Source organism: Rhinoderma darwinii, unplaced genomic scaffold, assembly GCF_050947455.1.
Source record: "Rhinoderma darwinii isolate aRhiDar2 unplaced genomic scaffold, aRhiDar2.hap1 Scaffold_973, whole genome shotgun sequence".
Taxonomy (NCBI): domain Eukaryota; kingdom Metazoa; phylum Chordata; class Amphibia; order Anura; family Rhinodermatidae; genus Rhinoderma; species Rhinoderma darwinii.
The window spans coordinates 42834-66233 of record NW_027464548.1 but is presented as its reverse complement, the minus strand read 5'-3'; the positions used below and the strand labels follow the sequence as shown (position 1 = coordinate 66233).

The 23400-nt window shown below is 46.5% G+C and overlaps 12 non-coding genes and 1 pseudogene across 12 annotated transcripts; all 13 read left to right on the top strand.

Moving 5' to 3' along the window:
* Positions 1–214: 214 nt before the first annotated feature.
* LOC142734342 (U2 spliceosomal RNA) lies at positions 215–405 on the top strand. The gene has a single exon (XR_012880319.1). It is a non-coding gene; the product is annotated as a U2 spliceosomal RNA (small nuclear RNA).
* Positions 406–1693: 1288 nt separating this feature from the next.
* On the top strand, positions 1694–1884 carry LOC142734299 (U2 spliceosomal RNA). Its single transcript, XR_012880283.1, has one exon. It is a non-coding gene; the product is annotated as a U2 spliceosomal RNA (small nuclear RNA).
* Positions 1885–3160: 1276 nt separating this feature from the next.
* LOC142734297 (U2 spliceosomal RNA) lies at positions 3161–3351 on the top strand. Its single transcript, XR_012880281.1, has one exon. It is a non-coding gene; the product is annotated as a U2 spliceosomal RNA (small nuclear RNA).
* A 1265-nt stretch (positions 3352–4616) lies between these two features.
* Positions 4617–4807, top strand: LOC142734341 (U2 spliceosomal RNA). The gene has a single exon (XR_012880318.1). It is a non-coding gene; the product is annotated as a U2 spliceosomal RNA (small nuclear RNA).
* Positions 4808–6091: 1284 nt separating this feature from the next.
* Positions 6092–6282, top strand: LOC142734338 (U2 spliceosomal RNA). Its single transcript, XR_012880316.1, has one exon. It is a non-coding gene; the product is annotated as a U2 spliceosomal RNA (small nuclear RNA).
* Positions 6283–7566: 1284 nt separating this feature from the next.
* On the top strand, positions 7567–7757 carry LOC142734337 (U2 spliceosomal RNA). Its single transcript, XR_012880315.1, has one exon. It is a non-coding gene; the product is annotated as a U2 spliceosomal RNA (small nuclear RNA).
* Positions 7758–14335: 6578 nt separating this feature from the next.
* Positions 14336–14516, top strand: LOC142734307 (U2 spliceosomal RNA; annotated as a pseudogene).
* A 1272-nt stretch (positions 14517–15788) lies between these two features.
* On the top strand, positions 15789–15979 carry LOC142734336 (U2 spliceosomal RNA). The gene has a single exon (XR_012880314.1). It is a non-coding gene; the product is annotated as a U2 spliceosomal RNA (small nuclear RNA).
* A 1284-nt stretch (positions 15980–17263) lies between these two features.
* On the top strand, positions 17264–17454 carry LOC142734335 (U2 spliceosomal RNA). The gene has a single exon (XR_012880313.1). It is a non-coding gene; the product is annotated as a U2 spliceosomal RNA (small nuclear RNA).
* A 1253-nt stretch (positions 17455–18707) lies between these two features.
* LOC142734300 (U2 spliceosomal RNA) lies at positions 18708–18898 on the top strand. Its single transcript, XR_012880284.1, has one exon. It is a non-coding gene; the product is annotated as a U2 spliceosomal RNA (small nuclear RNA).
* A 1296-nt stretch (positions 18899–20194) lies between these two features.
* LOC142734334 (U2 spliceosomal RNA) lies at positions 20195–20385 on the top strand. Its single transcript, XR_012880312.1, has one exon. It is a non-coding gene; the product is annotated as a U2 spliceosomal RNA (small nuclear RNA).
* A 1296-nt stretch (positions 20386–21681) lies between these two features.
* On the top strand, positions 21682–21872 carry LOC142734333 (U2 spliceosomal RNA). The gene has a single exon (XR_012880311.1). It is a non-coding gene; the product is annotated as a U2 spliceosomal RNA (small nuclear RNA).
* Positions 21873–23164: 1292 nt separating this feature from the next.
* On the top strand, positions 23165–23355 carry LOC142734332 (U2 spliceosomal RNA). Its single transcript, XR_012880310.1, has one exon. It is a non-coding gene; the product is annotated as a U2 spliceosomal RNA (small nuclear RNA).
* Positions 23356–23400: the final 45 nt, after the last annotated feature.

Genomic DNA, 23400 nt, shown 5'->3' with positions numbered 1-23400 from the left:
ATGTAGATTCCTCCTCTTTCAGCACTGCATTGTGGTGCAAGCAAAAGAAGCAAATCCTGTCTGGCTTCCTCTCCGGCCTTTATTCACCTCCCGTGTAGCTGTGAGTGTGTGAGCCTGCAGGGCCCCATGGAATTGCCTAGAAGTAGGCTGAATCGCTGCAAGGGCTGAACAGCAGTATCGGGCAGGCTCGGGCAACGCGCGGCCCGTTCGGGTTATCGCTTCTCGGCCTTTTGGCTAAGATCAAGTGTAGTATCTGTTCTTATCAGTTTAATATCTGATACGTCCCCTATCTGGGGACCATATATTAAATGGATTTTTAGAACAGGGAGATGGAAATAGAGCTTGCTCTGTCCACTCCACGCATTGACCTGGTATTGCAGTATTTCCAGGACCGGTGCACCCTTTCCTTATGTGTTGACTAAAAGCAGATTCCAAAAGTGTTTTTTGTCTTTGCTATTGTTTCTGTCTTTCTGAAGGGATCTCCCCTTTTAATCCCATTATTTCAACACCTGTTGGACAATGCATGAGTGATAATGAGCTCATTGATTAAATGCAATTAATGAATAGATTGCCACCTCTTGTTGTGTGTCGTCTGTGTTTCTGTGTTTCCGGCATTTCACATTGGAACACCTCATTCACCTTCCTTGTCTTCTCTCCGCCCTCCCTTTTAGGTAAGTTAAAGAGCTGCACCTGAGCCAGCCACTGATTGATTGATTGATTGATTGATTGATTGATTGATTGATTGATTGATTGATGCAGCACAACAGTCAAATAGTGGAGTGGAGTAGGGGAACAGCAAACAGCCAATAAAGCAGCCCGCCCGCTCGCCTGCCCGCCACAATGGACCTACCTGTGTACACTAGATGGATGTGATGGAATGTACTGTCGTCCCTACATTTCAAGAAGAAGTAAGAATTGCAGTTGCAACAAAGCCTTGCTTGCCTACAAAGAGAGCAGCAATTTGGATTTGTTACTATGTTACCTAGAAGAATAACAAACTGTGCAAGGATGGAGGTTGTAGGAGCAAGGAGAAGTTGTCTGTAAAGTTGGTGGATGCCTATTTTCCATTTTGCAGTCCCTTGTCTCCCTCTTGTGGCCTCCTGGAGGCAACTAGCTGTGCAAAAAAAAGACAGCCTGGCGGCCGGCTGTTGCAGTGTTGCCCTCTCAGGCAACACTGAGTGACTGACTGAGCCTCACCGTCTTATATAAAGTTCAGACGGAACTTTGCACGTGTCATAGTGGAGCCCTCAGGATTCCAGAGCCAGCTTTCTGACATCATAATGGGGCCTCAGAGATAAAAGCCTGGGCCCAGGCAGTGTTGGTCAGTGCTGCTCAGCAGGCAGCACTGGACTGGACTGGATTACAGCTGATACAAGGTGTGAAGGAACAAGGGGTGGCTGTGGGCATGCACTTGCTGCCGCTGCCAGTGTTTATCTGCATGGCAGCAGGGCATTTGGGCGTTGCCAGGAAGGCGTTTTTATGTAGATTCCTCCTCTTTCAGCACTGCATTGTGGTGCAAGCAAAAGAAGCAAATCCTGTCTGGCTTCCTCTCCGGCCTTTATTCACCTCCCGTGTAGCTGTGAGTGTGTGAGCCTGCAGGGCCCCATGGAATTGCCTAGAAGTAGGCTGAATCGCTGCAAGGGCTGAACAGCAGTATCGGGCAGGCTCGGGCAACGCGCGGCCCGTTCGGGTTATCGCTTCTCGGCTTTTTGGCTAAGATCAAGTGTAGTATCTGTTCTTATCAGTTTAATATCTGATACGTCCCCTATCTGGGGACCATATATTAAATGGATTTTTAGAACAGGGAGATGGAAATAGAGCTTGCTCTGTCCACTCCACGCATTGACCTGGTATTGCAGTATTTCCAGGACCGGTGCACCCTTTCCTTATGTGTTGACTAAAAGCAGATTCCAAAAGTGTTTTTTGTCTTTGCTATTGTTTCTGTCTTTCTGAAGGGATCTCCCCTTTTAATCCCATTATTTCAACACCTGTTGGACAATGCATGAGTGATAATGAGCTCATTGATTAAATGCAATTAATGAATAGATTGCCACCTCTTGTTGTGTGTCGTCTGTGTTTCTGTGTTTCCGGCATTTCACATTGGAACACCTCATTCACCTTCCTTGTCTTCTCTCCGCCCTCCCTTTTAGGTAAGTTAAAGAGCTGCACCTGAGCCAGCCACTGATTGATTGATTGATTGATTGATTGATTGATTGATTGATGCAGCACAACAGTCAAATAGTGGAGTGGAGTAGGGGAACAGCAAACAGCCAATAAAGCAGCCCGCCCGCTCGCCTGCCCGCCACAATGGACCTACCTGTGTACACTAGATGGATGTGATGGAATGTACTGTCGTCCCTACATTTCAAGAAGAAGTAAGAATTGCAGTTGCAACAAAGCCTTGCTTGCCTACAAAGAGAGCAGCAATTTGGATTTGTTACTATGTTACCTAGAAGAATAACAAACTGTGCAAGGATGGAGGTTGTAGGAGCAAGGAGAAGTTGTCTGTAAAGTTGGTGGATGCCTATTTTCCATTTTGCAGTCCCTTGTCTCCCTCTTGTGGCCTCCTGGAGGCAACTAGCTGTGCAAAAAAAAGACAGCCTGGCGGCCGGCTGTTGCAGTGTTGCCCTCTCAGGCAACACTGAGTGACTGACTGAGCCTCACCGTCTTATATAAAGTTCAGACGGAACTTTGCACGTGTCATAGTGGAGCCCTCAGGATTCCAGAGCCAGCTTTCTGACATCATAATGGGGCCTCAGAGATAAAAGCCTGGGCCCAGGCAGTGTTGGTCAGTGCTGCTCAGCAGGCAGCACTGGACTGGACTGGATTACAGCTGATACAAGGTGTGAAGGAACAAGGGGTGGCTGTGGGCATGCACTTGCTGCCGCTGCCAGTGTTTATCTGCATGGCAGCAGGGCATTTGGGCGTTGCCAGGAAGGCGTTTTTATGTAGATTCCTCCTCTTTCAGCACTGCATTGTGGTGCAAGCAAAAGAAGCAAATCCTGTCTGGCTTCCTCTCCGGCCTTTATTCACCTCCCGTGTAGCTGTGAGTGTGTGAGCCTGCAGGGCCCCATGGAATTGCCTAGAAGTAGGCTGAATCGCTGCAAGGGCTGAACAGCAGTATCGGGCAGGCTCGGGCAACGCGCGGCCCGTTCGGGTTATCGCTTCTCGGCTTTTTGGCTAAGATCAAGTGTAGTATCTGTTCTTATCAGTTTAATATCTGATACGTCCCCTATCTGGGGACCATATATTAAATGGATTTTTAGAACAGGGAGATGGAAATAGAGCTTGCTCTGTCCACTCCACGCATTGACCTGGTATTGCAGTATTTCCAGGACCGGTGCACCCTTTCCTTATGTGTTGACTGAAAGCAGATTCCAAAAGTGTTTTTTGTCTTTGCTATTGTTTCTGTCTTTCTGAAGGGATCTCCCCTTTTAATCCCATTATTTCAACACCTGTTGGACAATGCATGAGTGATAATGAGCTCATTGATTAAATGCAATTAATGAATAGATTGCCACCTCTTGTTGTGTGTCGTCTGTGTTTCTGTGTTTCCGGCATTTCACATTGGAACACCTCATTCACCTTCCTTGTCTTCTCTCCGCCCTCCCTTTTAGGTAAGTTAAAGAGCTGCACCTGAGCCAGCCACTGATTGATTGATTGATTGATTGATTGATTGATTGATTGATTGATTGATTGATTGATGCAGCACAACAGTCAAATAGTGGAGTGGAGTAGGGGAACAGCAAACAGCCAATAAAGCAGCCCGCCCGCTCGCCTGCCCGCCACAATGGACCTACCTGTGTACACTAGATGGATGTGATGGAATGTACTGTCGTCCCTACATTTCAAGAAGAAGTAAGAATTGCAGTTGCAACAAAGCCTTGCTTGCCTACAAAGAGAGCAGCAATTTGGATTTGTTACTATGTTACCTAGAAGAATAACAAACTGTGCAAGGATGGAGGTTGTAGGAGCAAGGAGAAGTTGTCTGTAAAGTTGGTGGATGCCTATTTTCCATTGTGCAGTCCCTTGTCTCCCTCTTGTGGCCTCCTGGAGGCAACTAGCTGTGCAAAAAAAAGACAGCCTGGCGGCCGGCTGTTGCAGTGTTGCCCTCTCAGGCAACACTGAGTGACTGACTGAGCCTCACCGTCTTATATAAAGTTCAGACGGAACTTTGCACGTGTCATAGTGGAGCCCTCAGGATTCCAGAGCCAGCTTTCTGACATCATAATGGGGCCTCAGAGATAAAAGCCTGGGCCCAGGCAGTGTTGGTCAGTGCTGCTCAGCAGGCAGCACTGGACTGGACTGGATTACAGCTGATACAAGGTGTGAAGGAACAAGGGGTGGCTGTGGGCATGCACTTGCTGCCGCTGCCAGTGTTTATCTGCATGGCAGCAGGGCATTTGGGCGTTGCCAGGAAGGCGTTTTTATGTAGATTCCTCCTCTTTCAGCACTGCATTGTGGTGCAAGCAAAAGAAGCAAATCCTGTCTGGCTTCTAGCTGTGAGTGTGTGAGCCTGCAGGGCCCCATGGAATTGCCTAGAAGTAGGCTGAATCGCTGCAAGGGCTGAACAGCAGTATCGGGCAGGCTCGGGCAACGCGCGGCCCGTTCGGGTTATCGCTTCTCGGCCTTTTGGCTAAGATCAAGTGTAGTATCTGTTCTTATCAGTTTAATATCTGATACGTCCCCTATCTGGGGACCATATATTAAATGGATTTTTAGAACAGGGAGATGGAAATAGAGCTTGCTCTGTCCACTCCACGCATTGACCTGGTATTGCAGTATTTCCAGGACCGGTGCACCCTTTCCTTATGTGTTGACTAAAAGCAGATTCCAAAAGTGTTTTTTGTCTTTGCTATTGTTTCTGTCTTTCTGAAGGGATCTCCCCTTTTAATCCCATTATTTCAACACCTGTTGGACAATGCATGAGTGATAATGAGCTCATTGATTAAATGCAATTAATGAATAGATTGCCACCTCTTGTTGTGTGTCGTCTGTGTTTCTGTGTTTCCGGCATTTCACATTGGAACACCTCATTCACCTTCCTTGTCTTCTCTCCGCCCTCCCTTTTAGGTAAGTTAAAGAGCTGCACCTGAGCCAGCCATTGATTGATTGATTGATTGATTGATTGATTGATTGATTGATTGATTGATGCAGCACAACAGTCAAATAGTGGAGTGGAGTAGGGGAACAGCAAACAGCCAATAAAGCAGCCCGCCCGCTCGCCTGCCCGCCACAATGGACCTACCTGTGTACACTAGATGGATGTGATGGAATGTACTGTCGTCCCTACATTTCAAGAAGAAGTAAGAATTGCAGTTGCAACAAAGCCTTGCTTGCCTACAAAGAGAGCAGCAATTTGGATTTGTTACTATGTTACCTAGAAGAATAACAAACTGTGCAAGGATGGAGGTTGTAGGAGCAAGGAGAAGTTGTCTGTAAAGTTGGTGGATGCCTATTTTCCATTTTGCAGTCCCTTGTCTCCCTCTTGTGGCCTCCTGGAGGCAACTAGCTGTGCAAAAAAAAGACAGCCTGGCGGCCGGCTGTTGCAGTGTTGCCCTCTCAGGCAACACTGAGTGACTGACTGAGCCTCACCGTCTTATATAAAGTTCAGACGGAACTTTGCACGTGTCATAGTGGAGCCCTCAGGATTCCAGAGCCAGCTTTCTGACATCATAATGGGGCCTCAGAGATAAAAGCCTGGGCCCAGGCAGTGTTGGTCAGTGCTGCTCAGCAGGCAGCACTGGACTGGACTGGATTACAGCTGATACAAGGTGTGAAGGAACAAGGGGTGGCTGTGGGCATGCACTTGCTGCCGCTGCCAGTGTTTATCTGCATGGCAGCAGGGCATTTGGGCGTTGCCAGGAAGGCGTTTTTATGTAGATTCCTCCTCTTTCAGCACTGCATTGTGGTGCAAGCAAAAGAAGCAAATCCTGTCTGGCTTCCTCTCCGGCCTTTATTCACCTCCCGTGTAGCTGTGAGTGTGTGAGCCTGCAGGGCCCCATGGAATTGCCTAGAAGTAGGCTGAATCGCTGCAAGGGCTGAACAGCAGTATCGGGCAGGCTCGGGCAACGCGCGGCCCGTTCGGGTTATCGCTTCTCGGCCTTTTGGCTAAGATCAAGTGTAGTATCTGTTCTTATCAGTTTAATATCTGATACGTCCCCTATCTGGGGACCATATATTAAATGGATTTTTAGAACAGGGAGATGGAAATAGAGCTTGCTCTGTCCACTCCACGCATTGACCTGGTATTGCAGTATTTCCAGGACCGGTGCACCCTTTCCTTATGTGTTGACTAAAAGCAGATTCCAAAAGTGTTTTTTGTCTTTGCTATTGTTTCTGTCTTTCTGAAGGGATCTCCCCTTTTAATCCCATTATTTCAACACCTGTTGGACAATGCATGAGTGATAATGAGCTCATTGATTAAATGCAATTAATGAATAGATTGCCACCTCTTGTTGTGTGTCGTCTGTGTTTCTGTGTTTCCGGCATTTCACATTGGAACACCTCATTCACCTTCCTTGTCTTCTCTCCGCCCTCCCTTTTAGGTAAGTTAAAGAGCTGCACCTGAGCCAGCCACTGATTGATTGATTGATTGATTGATTGATTGATTGATTGATTGATTGATGCAGCACAACAGTCAAATAGTGGAGTGGAGTAGGGGAACAGCAAACAGCCAATAAAGCAGCCCGCCCGCTCGCCTGCCCGCCACAATGGACCTACCTGTGTACACTAGATGGATGTGATGGAATGTACTGTCGTCCCTACATTTCAAGAAGAAGTAAGAATTGCAGTTGCAACAAAGCCTTGCTTGCCTACAAAGAGAGCAGCAATTTGGATTTGTTACTATGTTACCTAGAAGAATAACAAACTGTGCAAGGATGGAGGTTGTAGGAGCAAGGAGAAGTTGTCTGTAAAGTTGGTGGATGCCTATTTTCCATTTTGCAGTCCCTTGTCTCCCTCTTGTGGCCTCCTGGAGGCAACTAGCTGTGCAAAAAAAAGACAGCCTGGCGGCCGGCTGTTGCAGTGTTGCCCTCTCAGGCAACACTGAGTGACTGACTGAGCCTCACCGTCTTATATAAAGTTCAGACGGAACTTTGCACGTGTCATAGTGGAGCCCTCAGGATTCCAGAGCCAGCTTTCTGACATCATAATGGGGCCTCAGAGATAAAAGCCTGGGCCCAGGCAGTGTTGGTCAGTGCTGCTCAGCAGGCAGCACTGGACTGGACTGGATTACAGCTGATACAAGGTGTGAAGGAACAAGGGGTGGCTGTGGGCATGCACTTGCTGCCGCTGCCAGTGTTTATCTGCATGGCAGCAGGGCATTTGGGCGTTGCCAGGAAGGCGTTTTTATGTAGATTCCTCCTCTTTCAGCACTGCATTGTGGTGCAAGCAAAAGAAGCAAATCCTGTCTGGCTTCCTCTCCGGCCTTTATTCACCTCCCGTGTAGCTGTGAGTGTGTGAGCCTGCAGGGCCCCATGGAATTGCCTAGAAGTAGGCTGAATCGCTGCAAGGGCTGAACAGCAGTATCGGGCAGGCTCGGGCAACGCGCGGCCCGTTCGGGTTATCGCTTCTCGGCCTTTTGGCTAAGATCAAGTGTAGTATCTGTTCTTATCAGTTTAATATCTGATACGTCCCCTATCTGGGGACCATATATTAAATGGATTTTTAGAACAGGGAGATGGAAATAGAGCTTGCTCTGTCCACTCCACGCATTGACCTGGTATTGCAGTATTTCCAGGACCGGTGCACCCTTTCCTTATGTGTTGACTAAAAGCAGATTCCAAAAGTGTTTTTTGTCTTTGCTATTGTTTCTGTCTTTCTGAAGGGATCTCCCCTTTTAATCCCATTATTTCAACACCTGTTGGACAATGCATGAGTGATAATGAGCTCATTGATTAAGTGCAATTAATGAATAGATTGCCACCTCTTGTTGTGTGTCGTCTGTGTTTCTGTGTTTCCGGCATTTCACATTGGAACACCTCATTCACCTTCCTTGTCTTCTCTCCGCCCTCCCTTTTAGGTAAGTTAAAGAGCTGCACCTGAGCCAGCCACTGATTGATTGATTGATTGATTGATTGATTGATTGATTGATTGATTGATTGATGCAGCACAACAGTCAAATAGTGGAGTGGAGTAGGGGAACAGCAAACAGCCAATAAAGCAGCCCGCCCGCTCGCCTGCCCGCCACAATGGACCTACCTGTGTACACTAGATGGATGTGATGGAATGTACTGTCGTCCCTACATTTCAAGAAGAAGTAAGAATTGCAGTTGCAACAAAGCCTTGCTTGCCTACAAAGAGAGCAGCAATTTGGATTTGTTACTATGTTACCTAGAAGAATAACAAACTGTGCAAGGATGGAAGTTGTAGGAGCAAGGAGAAGTTGTCTGTAAAGTTGGTGGATGCCTATTTTCCATTTTGCAGTCCCTTGTCTCCCTCTTGTGGCCTCCTGGAGGCAACTAGCTGTGCAAAAAAAAGACAGCCTGGCGGCCGGCTGTTGCAGTGTTGCCCTCTCAGGCAACACTGAGTGACTGACTGAGCCTCACCGTCTTATATAAAGTTCAGACGGAACTTTGCACGTGTCATAGTGGAGCCCTCAGGATTCCAGAGCCAGCTTTCTGACATCATAATGGGGCCTCAGAGATAAAAGCCTGGGCCCAGGCAGTGTTGGTCAGTGCTGCTCAGCAGGCAGCACTGGACTGGACTGGATTACAGCTGATACAAGGTGTGAAGGAACAAGGGGTGGCTGTGGGCATGCACTTGCTGCCGCTGCCAGTGTTTATCTGCATGGCAGCAGGGCATTTGGGCGTTGCCAGGAAGGCGTTTTTATGTAGATTCCTCCTCTTTCAGCACTGCATTGTGGTGCAAGCAAAAGAAGCAAATCCTGTCTGGCTTCTAGCTGTGAGTGTGTGAGCCTGCAGGGTCCCATGGAATTGCCTAGAAGTAGGCTGAATCGCTGCAAGGGCTGAACAGCAGTATCGGGCAGGCTCGGGCAACGCGCGGCCCGTTCGGGTTATCGCTTCTCGGCCTTCTGGCTGAGATCAAGTGTAGTTCTGATTACTTGTAGTCAGTGCTGCCTGGTCTTGGTTAGGAGGTGCTCAGGTACCCTCTCTCTCGGCCTCGGGGGATCGTCCAGGTTCGCCTGGACTTCACCCCCGTGCTGCTATTTGGGAGAGAGGCTTAGTCCTGAGCAACGAGTTGCGATCCACATATCCCCCGTGTAGGCTTCGGCCGAAAAGGGGAAGCTGCGTAGACGTTGCGTCACCAACGGGTGGCGTAACTTTCCCGAAATCCCCTCACCATGGACGAAAGTCCTGGTGAGATACCGGCGTATGCCCGGATAAAAAATACAATCCGTGTTATTGTATCAGAAGAGAAGGCGACAACCTGCGGCCTGAAGTTCTTGGTGGAGACCGTGCTTGTTGGCATTTTCAACATTCAGAAGCGGGAGATATTGGCGGTGCAAGACTATCCAAGGAGAAGAACATATGACATAACGTTTGTACAGAATGGAGTGTTCCAAGATCTGCTGGCGGCATACATGGTAAAAAACGATCCGAGACTGGACGGTATTGAATTTTACGAACATGTGTTGGACATCACTAAGATGATTGTGATAAAAATGTACTGCCCGTTTGCTGATTTAAAAGATGTGATGTCCTTTTTATCCCCCTATTTCAAAAGTGTAAAATGTATTGGCAAAATAATGAACGAAGTTGGAGTTTGGACGTCAAAGTGGAGATTTTTAGTAACTTGTTATAGAGATGCCAATACAGCAGGGGGGATAATGTTGCCGCCAGCACGCTTTAAATTAGGTGATATGGCAGGAGATCTTTTTTATACAGGAATGCCTCCATTCTGTAGAAAATGTCAAAAGTACGGTCACACCAAAGAGTTCTGCGAAAGCACCTGTAGGAACTGTGGCAGCTCTGAGCACGAGGCCAAAACTTGCCCTCTGGGGAAAAGGTGTCGTTTTTGCAGCCGAGTTGGTCATCTATATGCTACTTGTCCCCACAGATCGGAACAACCCGAGGTCCGGCCGAGGCGTCCAGAGCAGCCAGCAGGCCAGATCGCCCCCGCACAAGAAGAGGAACCAAGAGGTGAAGAGGCAGATAACATGGACACCTCCAGCAGACCCCCCCAAACAGGTGACCCAAAGGAGCAAAGGCGGTTTAAGAGAAGAGCCAGTGATCAGCGGACGAAAAAGCCCCCTCAGGAAACGGAGGAGATGGGTAGTTCGGATGAAGCTGATCCGCCTGGGCCGCAGGAGATGCTGGGTCAGCCTGTACCTGAGGCAGAGGACCCGGGTGGAGCGGCAGCTAGGTCTAAGAGGCGTAGGGCGTACTCAGAGGTGGCAGCGGGGGTGCCGATGGGAGTACCTGCTAGAGCGAAAGCAGGGAAACCAGTTGACGCGCCCCCGGAAGCACCAGCTGAAGGTCTCCCCCCTTCTCGCCAGTTGGGGGAGACAAGCATAGCTGCCTCTGAGGTGACAGAAGTCCCTGAAACGGCCGCGAGTGCGTTTCCCGCCCCTATCGTAGGGGAGGAGGCTGCCATACAAAATGCTCCAGAAACCTTGCCCGTGGAGTCCATCTGGGACCCATTTTCGATAAGTGCCTCAGGTATGGCGGGGGGTCAGCTGTCTGACATGAGTTCCTCTCCAATCTCCTCAAGTTATACAGTCGGTTTGAAGTCGGAGGGCGATGAGAGTTCGAGTGAGGTCTCTGGTAACGCCGAGGACTGCTGAGGCCACCTCGGGTAAGATTACATAAGACTGTCTCTTTTCCCTTTTCCTCATGGCAGAGTTAGGTGGCATTTCCTTAAATGTTAGGAGCGTGCATTCTAAGACGAGAAGAGCTGCCCTGTTTGACTATCTTTCTATTTTTTCCGCCACCGTTTTTTTCCTACAGGAATGCTGTATCCCACATCGCACGAACTACAACAAATATAAGGAAGACTGGAGACTCGGACCTTCAGTGTGGTCCGGGTCTAACGATTCCAGAGCCGCAGGTGTCGCCATTTTATTTAAAGGGAACGTTTTAATTGACAGTTTTAATGAAATTTTACCAGGTAGAATTTTATTGGTCAAAGCTTTTATAGACGGTATTAGATGGCAGTTTTTAAATTTTTATGGGTCCTCGGACAAGAATGAAAGAGCTAGAATGCTAGAGATTTTACCCCTTTTTTTAAACGATTCAGAGCCACTTGTTTTAGCGGGTGATTTTAATTGTATTTTAAAGGGGGAACGCCGGTTCTCTAACTCAGTAAGCAGGAATTATGACAAAACCTCCTCATTATTAAAAGATATAGTTACTGATTTTAAACTTACTGATGTTTTTAAGAAATGTAACAGCAATTTATCTGCAGAGGCCGGCGTCACCTGGAGCAATGTGAACTGTAGCTCCAGGATCGATTTTATATTCTGCTCTTATCAAGTACTGCCTTTTAAATGTGATCTTAATCCCAATGTTTTATCTGATCATAAATTATTGTATTTTAAAGTTAAAAATGATATTGGGAAAAATACTGTCAAAAAAGCCTGGAAAATGAACGTTTCCCTTTTAGATGATCCGCAAATTTTATCTGATTTTATTACCTTTTATAAGGGCTGCAGACGGGTAAGACATCCAAATATGTCCATAGTCTCATGGTGGGAGAAAATAAAAATAAAAATAAGAGACTTTTTCATAAAAATCGGAAGGAGAAAAGCAAAAGAAAAACAGGATTTTTTTGCTAATTTGAATACCCGTCTGCAGACCCAATACAAGTTCAGAGAACAGGGTATGCAGGTGGAGGAGGAGATTATGGAGATTAGGAAGGAGATCTCCCAGTGCCTGGAGCAGAGAGGTAAGGAAATTGTCTTTCGTTCAAAAATGAAACACCTCGAGGAAAATGAGACCTGCTCCAGGTACTTTTTTAAGAAAATTAACGATAAGCATACCCTGTTAGACAATGTTGATGGAGATACAAACACTGACAATATTTTAAAAAAGGTACACAGATTTTATGCGGATCTTTTTAATATAAAGCTTGTTAATGTTGATTTGATGAACGACTCATTGAAGGAGGTTGACGCTGTTTTAAATCCTGTCTCCAAAGATTTTTTATTACAGGATATTACGGAACAGGAGATTTTAGATACCATCAAGAGTTTTAAAACAGGTAAAGTCCCTGGCCCTGATGGTATACCCATAGAGTTTTATGTCACATTTTATGGAGTTTTAAAAGAGGATCTCTATTCCCTTTTTACTCAAGTTTTTAGAACAAAAGCCCTCCCGGGGTCCTGGAAGAAAGGTGAGGTGTCCCTGCTTTATAAAAAGGGGGACAAAACAGATATTAAAAACTGGAGGCCTATCACCTTACTAAACACAGACTACAAAATAATGGCCAAGATTTGCGCGAATAGGCTAAAGGCTGTTATAGAGAAAATCGTCCACTCCAACCAAGTCTGTGGGATACCTGGGAGGAGCATATGGGACAATTTAAACCTTTTAAAAGATGCTATTGGTGATACGAAGGAGAGAAAAGGCAGATTGGCGGTTTTATCCATAGATTTCGAGAAAGCCTTTGATAGAGTATCACATTTTTATCTTTTTAAGGTTTTAGAAAAGATGGGTATACCAGAAGGCTTTTTACAGTCTCTGAAGGCCTTTTATGAAAATTGTACGAGCAAGATTTTAGTAAAGGGTTTTAAGACACAGGATGTCCTTTTAAACTCCGGAGTGAAGCAGGGGTGTCCCTTGTCCCCACTACTTTTTATATGTGCGATCGAGCCTCTACTCTGCAGATTGAGGAATGACAGGCAGATATGTGGAGTCCCCCTGCCGGGCGGGGGGGGACTAGAGGCAAAAGTGGTGGGGTACATGGATGATGTCGCGGTCCTGTGCAGGGACGCCCCGTCACTGCAAAAAGCATTACAACAGATATACCAATTTTGCTGCTCCTCCGGTTTTAAAGTCAATTTTAATAAAAGTAATATTTTAAATATTGGCAACATGATTTTACAGGACATTCCAGTCCCTGTGTCGGAGTCTGTACAGATTTTAGGGGTCTCCTTCAATGAGTCAAACAATGGTTTTATCAGTTGGGACTTGGTGGCACAAAAAGTTAATAAGAAAATTTGTTTATGGAATCTTAGAAAACTGACAATGGAGGGAAAAATTTTAATCACAAAAATGGTGATTTTACCAATTTTATTATATCTAAGTATGGTTTTCCCTCCCCCTGATATTTTATTAAAAAAGATTACCAAGGCATGTTTTACATTTTTATGGAATTCTAGGATGGAGAAGCTCAGGAGAGAAAAAGTGATGTTACCAAAGCTAATGGGTGGTAAAGATTTTCCAAATATAAAAGCATTTCTTTTAATCCATTTTTTTACACTGTGTCTTAATACTGTTTTTAAGGAACACTACTGGTCTTATTTTATCCGTTTTAACACTGGCTATTTTATGAGGAGGTACGGATGGTTCTCTACGGTTTTAAGCTCGCCATATGCTTTTAACCTGCCAGACCAGTATAAGATTTTAGAAAAAATAGTGAACCTTTTTAAACTAAAAGACAAAAGAATAGAAGATGTAAAAAATAGTAAATATGTTTTAAAGGAAATAAAAGAAAATGTTTTAATAGCCCCCATTAGCAATTTTAATGAAAACAAATGCAAAATTATCTGGAGCATGGTTAATGCTAAATTCATTTTTAATTCACAGAAGGATCTGGCCTGGAGCTGCGCCCACGAGTGTCTTCCATGCCGGGCATTCCAGCATCGAAGGGGACTGACCAACTCGGCTGCGTGTCCAAGGGGAGGATGCCGCGATGACGAGACAGTCTTACATCTCTTTTGGCAATGTTATTTTTCACAACTCATATGGACAAAAATCCTCCCCTTGATGAAGAAGATAACCGGAATAAAGAGAATTACAAGTGAAGGCGTTTTTTACGGATGTCTGGAGTGCCCAACAAGGACTCAGAAAATTATGGCATGGAAGATTACTAACTGCGTTAAAGCAGCTCTGTGGGCGGCCAGGAATATTCTTTTATTCAAACATGAAATTTTATCTGTGAATGATATTTTAGGAATTTGTTTTTATGAAATGCACAAGTATTATCTTTTAGACAAAAAATTCTCTCCTGTTTTAAGTAGAAAATGGTTTTTTAGCGAATGGAATTCTATAATATGATGCCACCAAGTGCCCTTTTATAAATTGTATGATTTTAATCTGACAATTTGTATTTATTTTTTAACCATTGTTGTAAAATTTGAATCCCTGTAAAAATGTTGAAAAATGTTAATTTATTGTAAAACCTGAAAAATTTTAAATAAACGGTTACCCCCAAAGTTGGGGTAGTCAACTTAAAAAAAATCTGTTCTTATCAGTTTAATATCTGATACGTCCCCTATCTGGGGACCATATATTAAATGGATTTTTAGAACAGGGAGATGGAAATAGAGCTTGCTCTGTCCACTCCACGCATTGACCTGGTATTGCAGTATTTCCAGGACCGGTGCACCCTTTCCTTATGTGTTGACTAAAAGCAGATTCCAAAAGTGTTTTTTGTCTTTGCTATTGTTTCTGTCTTTCTGAAGGGATCTCCCCTTTTAATCCCATTATTTCAACACCTGTTGGACAATGCATGAGTGATAATGAGCTCATTGATTAAATGCAATTAATGAATAGATTGCCACCTCTTGTTGTGTGTCGTCTGTGTTTCTGTGTTTCCGGCATTTCACATTGGAACACCTCATTCACCTTCCTTGTCTTCTCTCCGCCCTCCCTTTTAGGTAAGTTAAAGAGCTGCACCTGAGCCAGCCACTGATTGATTGATTGATTGATTGATTGATTGATTGATGCAGCACAACAGTCAAATAGTGGAGTGGAGTAGGGGAACAGCAAACAGCCAATAAAGCAGCCCGCCCGCTCGCCTGCCCGCCACAATGGACCTACCTGTGTACACTAGATGGATGTGATGGAATGTACTGTCGTCCCTACATTTCAAGAAGAAGTAAGAATTGCAGTTGCAACAAAGCCTTGCTTGCCTACAAAGAGAGCAGCAATTTGGATTTGTTACTATGTTACCTAGAAGAATAACAAACTGTGCAAGGATGGAGGTTGTAGGAGCAAGGAGAAGTTGTCTGTAAAGTTGGTGGATGCCTATTTTCCATTTTGCAGTCCCTTGTCTCCCTCTTGTGGCCTCCTGGAGGCAACTAGCTGTGCAAAAAAAAGACAGCCTGGCGGCCGGCTGTTGCAGTGTTGCCCTCTCAGGCAACACTGAGTGACTGACTGAGCCTCACCGTCTTATATAAAGTTCAGACGGAACTTTGCACGTGTCATAGTGGAGCCCTCAGGATTCCAGAGCCAGCTTTCTGACATCATAATGGGGCCTCAGAGATAAAAGCCTGGGCCCAGGCAGTGTTGGTCAGTGCTGCTCAGCAGGCAGCACTGGACTGGACTGGATTACAGCTGATACAAGGTGTGAAGGAACAAGGGGTGGCTGTGGGCATGCACTTGCTGCCGCTGCCAGTGTTTATCTGCATGGCAGCAGGGCATTTGGGCGTTGCCAGGAAGGCGTTTTTATGTAGATTCCTCCTCTTTCAGCACTGCATTGTGGTGCAAGCAAAAGAAGCAAATCCTGTCTGGCTTCCTCTCCGGCCTTTATTCACCTCCCGTGTAGCTGTGAGTGTGTGAGCCTGCAGGGCCCCATGGAATTGCCTAGAAGTAGGCTGAATCGCTGCAAGGGCTGAACAGCAGTATCGGGCAGGCTCGGGCAACGCGCGGCCCGTTCGGGTTATCGCTTCTCGGCCTTTTGGCTAAGATCAAGTGTAGTATCTGTTCTTATCAGTTTAATATCTGATACGTCCCCTATCTGGGGACCATATATTAAATGGATTTTTAGAACAGGGAGATGGAAATAGAGCTTGCTCTGTCCACTCCACGCATTGACCTGGTATTGCAGTATTTCCAGGACCGGTGCACCCTTTCCTTATGTGTTGACTAAAAGCAGATTCCAAAAGTGTTTTTTGTCTTTGCTATTGTTTCTGTCTTTCTGAAGGGATCTCCCCTTTTAATCCCATTATTTCAACACCTGTTGGACAATGCATGAGTGATAATGAGCTCATTGATTAAATGCAATTAATGAATAGATTGCCACCTCTTGTTGTGTGTCGTCTGTGTTTCTGTGTTTCCGGCATTTCACATTGGAACACCTCATTCACCTTCCTTGTCTTCTCTCCGCCCTCCCTTTTAGGTAAGTTAAAGAGCTGCACCTGAGCCAGCCACTGATTGATTGATTGATTGATTGATTGATTGATTGATTGATTGATTGATGCAGCACAACAGTCAAATAGTGGAGTGGAGTAGGGGAACAGCAAACAGCCAATAAAGCAGCCCGCCCGCTCGCCTGCCCGCCACAATGGACCTACCTGTGTACACTAGATGGATGTGATGGAATGTACTGTCGTCCCTACATTTCAAGAAGAAGTAAGAATTGCAGTTGCAACAAAGCCTTGCTTGCCTACAAAGAGAGCAGCAATTTGGATTTGTTACTATGTTACCTAGAAGAATAACAAACTGTGCAAGGATGGAGGTTGTAGGAGCAAGGAGAAGTTGTCTGTAAAGTTGGTGGATGCCTATTTTCCATTTTGCAGTCCCTTGTCTCCCTCTTGTGGCCTCCTGGAGGCAACTAGCTGTGCAAAAAAAAGACAGCCTGGCGGCCGGCTGTTGCAGTGTTGCCCTCTCAGGCAACACTGAGTGACTGACTGAGCCTCACCGTCTTATATAAAGTTCAGACGGAACTTTGCACGTGTCATAGTGGAGCCCTCAGGATTCCAGAGCCAGCTTTCTGACATCATAATGGGGCCTCAGAGATATAAGCCTGGGCCCAGGCAGTGTTGGTCAGTGCTGCTCAGCAGGCAGCACTGGACTGGACTGGATTACAGCTGATACAAGGTGTGAAGGAACAAGGGGTGGCTGTGGGCATGCACTTGCTGCCGCTGCCAGTGTTTATCTGCATGGCAGCAGGGCATTTGGGCGTTGCCAGGAAGGCGTTTTTATGTAGATTCCTCCTCTTTCAGCACTGCATTGTGGTGCAAGCAAAAGAAGCAAATCCTGTCTGGCTTCCTCTCCGGCCTTTATTCACCTCCCGTGTAGCTGTGAGTGTGTGAGCCTGCAGGGCCCCATGGAATTGCCTAGAAGTAGGCTGAATCGCTGCAAGGGCTGAACAGCAGTATCGGGCAGGCTCGGGCAACGCGCGGCCCGTTCGGGTTATCGCTTCTCGGCCTTTTGGCTAAGATCAAGTGTAGTATCTGTTCTTATCAGTTTAATATCTGATACGTCCCCTATCTGGGGACCATATATTAAATGGATTTTTAGAACAGGGAGATGGAAATAGAGCTTGCTCTGTCCACTCCACGCATTGACCTGGTATTGCAGTATTTCCAGGACCGGTGCACCCTTTCCTTATGTGTTGACTAAAAGCAGATTCCAAAAGTGTTTTTTGTCTTTGCTATTGTTTCTGTCTTTCTGAAGGGATCTCCCCTTTTAATCCCATTATTTCAACACCTGTTGGACAATGCATGAGTGATAATGAGCTCATTGATTAAGTGCAATTAATGAATAGATTGCCACCTCTTGTTGTGTGTCGTCTGTGTTTCTGTGTTTCCGGCATTTCACATTGGAACACCTCATTCACCTTCCTTGTCTTCTCTCCGCCCTCCCTTTTAGGTAAGTTAAAGAGCTGCACCTGAGCCAGCCACTGATTGATTGATTGATTGATTGATTGATTGATTGATTGATTGATGCAGCACAACAGTCAAATAGTGGAGTGGAGTAGGGGAACAGCAAACAGCCAATAAAGCAGCCCGCCCGCTCGCCTGCCCGCCACAATGGACCTACCTGTGTACACTAGATGGATGTGATGGAATGTACTGTCGTCCCTACATTTCAAGAAGAAGTAAGAATTGCAGTTGCAACAAAGCCTTGCTTGCCTACAAAGAGAGCAGCAATTTGGATTTGTTACTATGTTACCTAGAAGAATAACAAACTGTGCAAGGATGGAAGTTGTAGGAGCAAGGAGAAGTTGTCTGTAAAGTTGGTGGATGCCTATTTTCCATTTTGCAGTCCCTTGTCTCCCTCTTGTGGCCTCCTGGAGGCAACTAGCTGTGCAAAAAAAAGACAGCCTGGCGGCCGGCTGTTGCAGTGTTGCCCTCTCAGGCAACACTGAGTGACTGACTGAGCCTCACCGTCTTATATAAAGTTCAGACGGAACTTTGCACGTGTCATAGTGGAGCCCTCAGGATTCCAGAGCCAGCTTTCTGACATCATAATGGGGCCTCAGAGATAAAAGCCTGGGCCCAGGCAGTGTTGGTCAGTGCTGCTCAGCAGGCAGCACTGGACTGGACTGGATTACAGCTGATACAAGGTGTGAAGGAACAAGGGGTGGCTGTGGGCATGCACTTGCTGCCGCTGCCAGTGTTTATCTGCATGGCAGCAGGGCATTTGGGCGTTGCCAGGAAGGCGTTTTTATGTAGATTCCTCCTCTTTCAGCACTGCATTGTGGTGCAAGCAAAAGAAGCAAATCCTGTCTGGCTTCTAGCTGTGAGTGTGTGAGCCTGCAGGGCCCCATGGAATTGCCTAGAAGTAGGCTGAATCGCTGCAAGGGCTGAACAGCAGTATCGGGCAGGCTCGGGCAACGCGCGGCCCGTTCGGGTTATCGCTTCTCGGCCTTTTGGCTAAGATTAAGTGTAGTATCTGTTCTTATCAGTTTAATATCTGATACGTCCCCTATCTGGGGACCATATATTAAATGGATTTTTAGAACAGGGAGATGGAAATAGAGCTTGCTCTGTCCACTCCACGCATTGACCTGGTATTGCAGTATTTCCAGGACCGGTGCACCCTTTCCTTATGTGTTGACTAAAAGCAGATTCCAAAAGTGTTTTTTGTCTTTGCTATTGTTTCTGTCTTTCTGAAGGGATCTCCCCTTTTAATCCCATTATTTCAACACCTGTTGGACAATGCATGAGTGATAATGAGCTCATTGATTAAATGCAATTAATGAATAGATTGCCACCTCTTGTTGTGTGTCGTCTGTGTTTCTGTGTTTCCGGCATTTCACATTGGAACACCTCATTCACCTTCCTTGTCTTCTCTCCGCCCTCCCTTTTAGGTAAGTTAAAGAGCTGCACCTGAGCCAGCCACTGATTGATTGATTGATTGATTGATTGATTGATTGATTGATTGATTGATTGATTGATTGATGCAGCACAACAGTCAAATAGTGGAGTGGAGTAGGGGAACAGCAAACAGCCAATAAAGCAGCCCGCCCGCTCGCCTGCCCGCCACAATGGACCTACCTGTGTACACTAGATGGATGTGATGGAATGTACTGTCGTCCCTACATTTCAAGAAGAAGTAAGAATTGCAGTTGCAACAAAGCCTTGCTTGCCTACAAAGAGAGCAGCAATTTGGATTTGTTACTATGTTACCTAGAAGAATAACAAACTGTGCAAGGATGGAGGTTGTAGGAGCAAGGAGAAGTTGTCTGTAAAGTTGGTGGATGCCTATTTTCCATTTTGCAGTCCCTTGTCTCCCTCTTGTGGCCTCCTGGAGGCAACTAGCTGTGCAAAAAAAAGACAGCCTGGCGGCCGGCTGTTGCAGTGTTGCCCTCTCAGGCAACACTGAGTGACTGACTGAGCCTCACCGTCTTATATAAAGTTCAGACGGAACTTTGCACGTGTCATAGTGGAGCCCTCAGGATTCCAGAGCCAGCTTTCTGACATCATAATGGGGCCTCAGAGATAAAAGCCTGGGCCCAGGCAGTGTTGGTCAGTGCTGCTCAGCAGGCAGCACTGGACTGGACTGGATTACAGCTGATACAAGGTGTGAAGGAACAAGGGGTGGCTGTGGGCATGCACTTGCTGCCGCTGCCAGTGTTTATCTGCATGGCAGCAGGGCATTTGGGCGTTGCCAGGAAGGCGTTTTTATGTAGATTCCTCCTCTTTCAGCACTGCATTGTGGTGCAAGCAAAAGAAGCAAATCCTGTCTGGCTTCCTCTCCGGCCTTTATTCACCTCCCGTGTAGCTGTGAGTGTGTGAGCCTGCAGGGCCCCATGGAATTGCCTAGAAGTAGGCTGAATCGCTGCAAGGGCTGAACAGCAGTATCGGGCAGGCTCGGGCAACGCGCGGCCCGTTCGGGTTATCGCTTCTCGGCCTTTTGGCTAAGATCAAGTGTAGTATCTGTTCTTATCAGTTTAATATCTGATACGTCCCCTATCTGGGGACCATATATTAAATGGATTTTTAGAACAGGGAGATGGAAATAGAGCTTGCTCTGTCCACTCCACGCATTGACCTGGTATTGCAGTATTTCCAGGACCGGTGCACCCTTTCCTTATGTGTTGACTAAAAGCAGATTCCAAAAGTGTTTTTTGTCTTTGCTATTGTTTCTGTCTTTCTGAAGGGATCTCCCCTTTTAATCCCATTATTTCAACACCTGTTGGACAATGCATGAGTGATAATGAGCTCATTGATTAAGTGCAATTAATGAATAGATTGCCACCTCTTGTTGTGTGTCGTCTGTGTTTCTGTGTTTCCGGCATTTCACATTGGAACACCTCATTCACCTTCCTTGTCTTCTCTCCGCCCTCCCTTTTAGGTAAGTTAAAGAGCTGCACCTGAGCCAGCCACTGATTGATTGATTGATTGATTGATTGATTGATTGATTGATTGATTGATTGATTGATTGATGCAGCACAACAGTCAAATAGTGGAGTGGAGTAGGGGAACAGCAAACAGCCAATAAAGCAGCCCGCCCGCTCGCCTGCCCGCCACAATGGACCTACCTGTGTACACTAGATGGATGTGATGGAATGTACTGTCGTCCCTACATTTCAAGAAGAAGTAAGAATTGCAGTTGCAACAAAGCCTTGCTTGCCTACAAAGAGAGCAGCAATTTGGATTTGTTACTATGTTACCTAGAAGAATAACAAACTGTGCAAGGATGGAGGTTGTAGGAGCAAGGAGAAGTTGTCTGTAAAGTTGGTGGATGCCTATTTTCCATTTTGCAGTCCCTTGTCTCCCTCTTGTGGCCTCCTGGAGGCAACTAGCTGTGCAAAAAAAAGACAGCCTGGCGGCCGGCTGTTGCAGTGTTGCCCTCTCAGGCAACACTGAGTGACTGACTGAGCCTCACCGTCTTATATAAAGTTCAGACGGAACTTTGCACGTGTCATAGTGGAGCCCTCAGGATTCCAGAGCCAGCTTTCTGACATCATAATGGGGCCTCAGAGATAAAAGCCTGGGCCCAGGCAGTGTTGGTCAGTGCTGCTCAGCAGGCAGCACTGGACTGGACTGGATTACAGCTGATACAAGGTGTGAAGGAACAAGGGGTGGCTGTGGGCATGCACTTGCTGCCGCTGCCAGTGTTTATCTGCATGGCAGCAGGGCATTTGGGCGTTGCCAGGAAGGCGTTTTTATGTAGATTCCTCCTCTTTCAGCACTGCATTGTGGTGCAAGCAAAAGAAGCAAATCCTGTCTGGCTTCCTCTCCGGCCTTTATTCACCTCCCGTGTAGCTGTGAGTGTGTGAGCCTGCAGGGCCCCATGGAATTGCCTAGAAGTAGGCTGAATCGCTGCAAGGGCTGAACAGCAGTATCGGGCAGGCTCGGGCAACGCGCGGCCCGTTCGGGTTATCGCTTCTCGGCCTTTTGGCTAAGATCAAGTGTAGTATCTGTTCTTATCAGTTTAATATCTGATACGTCCCCTATCTGGGGACCATATATTAAATGGATTTTTAGAACAGGGAGATGGAAATAGAGCTTGCTCTGTCCACTCCACGCATTGACCTGGTATTGCAGTATTTCCAGGACCGGTGCACCCTTTCCTTATGTGTTGACTAAAAGCAGATTCCAAAAGTGTTTTTTGTCTTTGCTATTGTTTCTGTCTTTCTGAAGGGATCTCCCCTTTTAATCCTATTATTTCAACACCTGTTGGACAATGCATGAGTGATAATGAGCTCATTGATTAAATGCAATTAATGAATAGATTGCCACCTCTTGTTGTGTGTCGTCTGTGTTTCTGTGTTTCCGGCATTTCACATTGGAACACCTCATTCACCTTCCTTGTCTTCTCTCCGCCCTCCCTTTTAGGTAAGTTAAAGAGCTGCACCTGAGCCAGCCACTGATTGATTGATTGATTGATTGATTGATTGATTGATTGATTGATTGATTGATTGATGCAGCACAACAGTCAAATAGTGGAGTGGAGTAGGGGAACAGCAAACAGCCAATAAAGCAGCCCGCCCGCTCGCCTGCCCGCCACAATGGACCTACCTGTGTACACTAGATGGATGTGATGGAATGTACTGTCGTCCCTACATTTCAAGAAGAAGTAAGAATTGCAGTTGCAACAAAGCCTTGCTTGCCTACAAAGAGAGCAGCAATTTGGATTTGTTACTATGTTACCTAGAAGAATAACAAACTGTGCAAGGATGGAGGTTGTAGGAGCAAGGAGAAGTTGTCTGTAAAGTTGGTGGATGCCTATTTTCCATTTTGCAGTCCCTTGTCTCCCTCTTGTGGCCTCCTGGAGGCAACTAGCTGTGCAAAAAAAAGACAGCCTGGCGGCCGGCTGTTGCAGTGTTGCCCTCTCAGGCAACACTGAGTGACTGACTGAGCCTCACCGTCTTATATAAAGTTCAGACGGAACTTTGCACGTGTCATAGTGGAGCCCTCAGGATTCCAGAGCCAGCTTTCTGACATCATAATGGGGCCTCAGAGATAAAAGCCTGGGCCCAGGCAGTGTTGGTCAGTGCTGCTCAGCAGGCAGCACTGGACTGGACTGGATTACAGCTGATACAAGGTGTGAAGGAACAAGGGGTGGCTGTGGGCATGCACTTGCTGCCGCTGCCAGTGTTTATCTGCATGGCAGCAGGGCATTTGGGCGTTGCCAGGAAGGCGTTTTTATGTAGATTCCTCCTCTTTCAGCACTGCATTGTGGTGCAAGCAAAAGAAGCAAATCCTGTCTGGCTTCCTCTCCGGCCTTTATTCACCTCCCGTGTAGCTGTGAGTGTGTGAGCCTGCAGGGCCCCATGGAATTGCCTAGAAGTAGGCTGAATCGCTGCAAGGGCTGAACAGCAGTATCGGGCAGGCTCGGGCAACGCGCGGCCCGTTCGGGTTATCGCTTCTCGGCCTTTTGGCTAAGATCAAGTGTAGTATCTGTTCTTATCAGTTTAATATCTGATACGTCCCCTATCTGGGGACCATATATTAAATGGATTTTTAGAACAGGGAGATGGAAATAGAGCTTGCTCTGTCCACTCCACGCATTGACCTGGTATTGCAGTATTTCCAGGACCGGTGCACCCTTTCCTTATGTGTTGACTAAAAGCAGATTCCAAAAGTGTTTTTTGTCT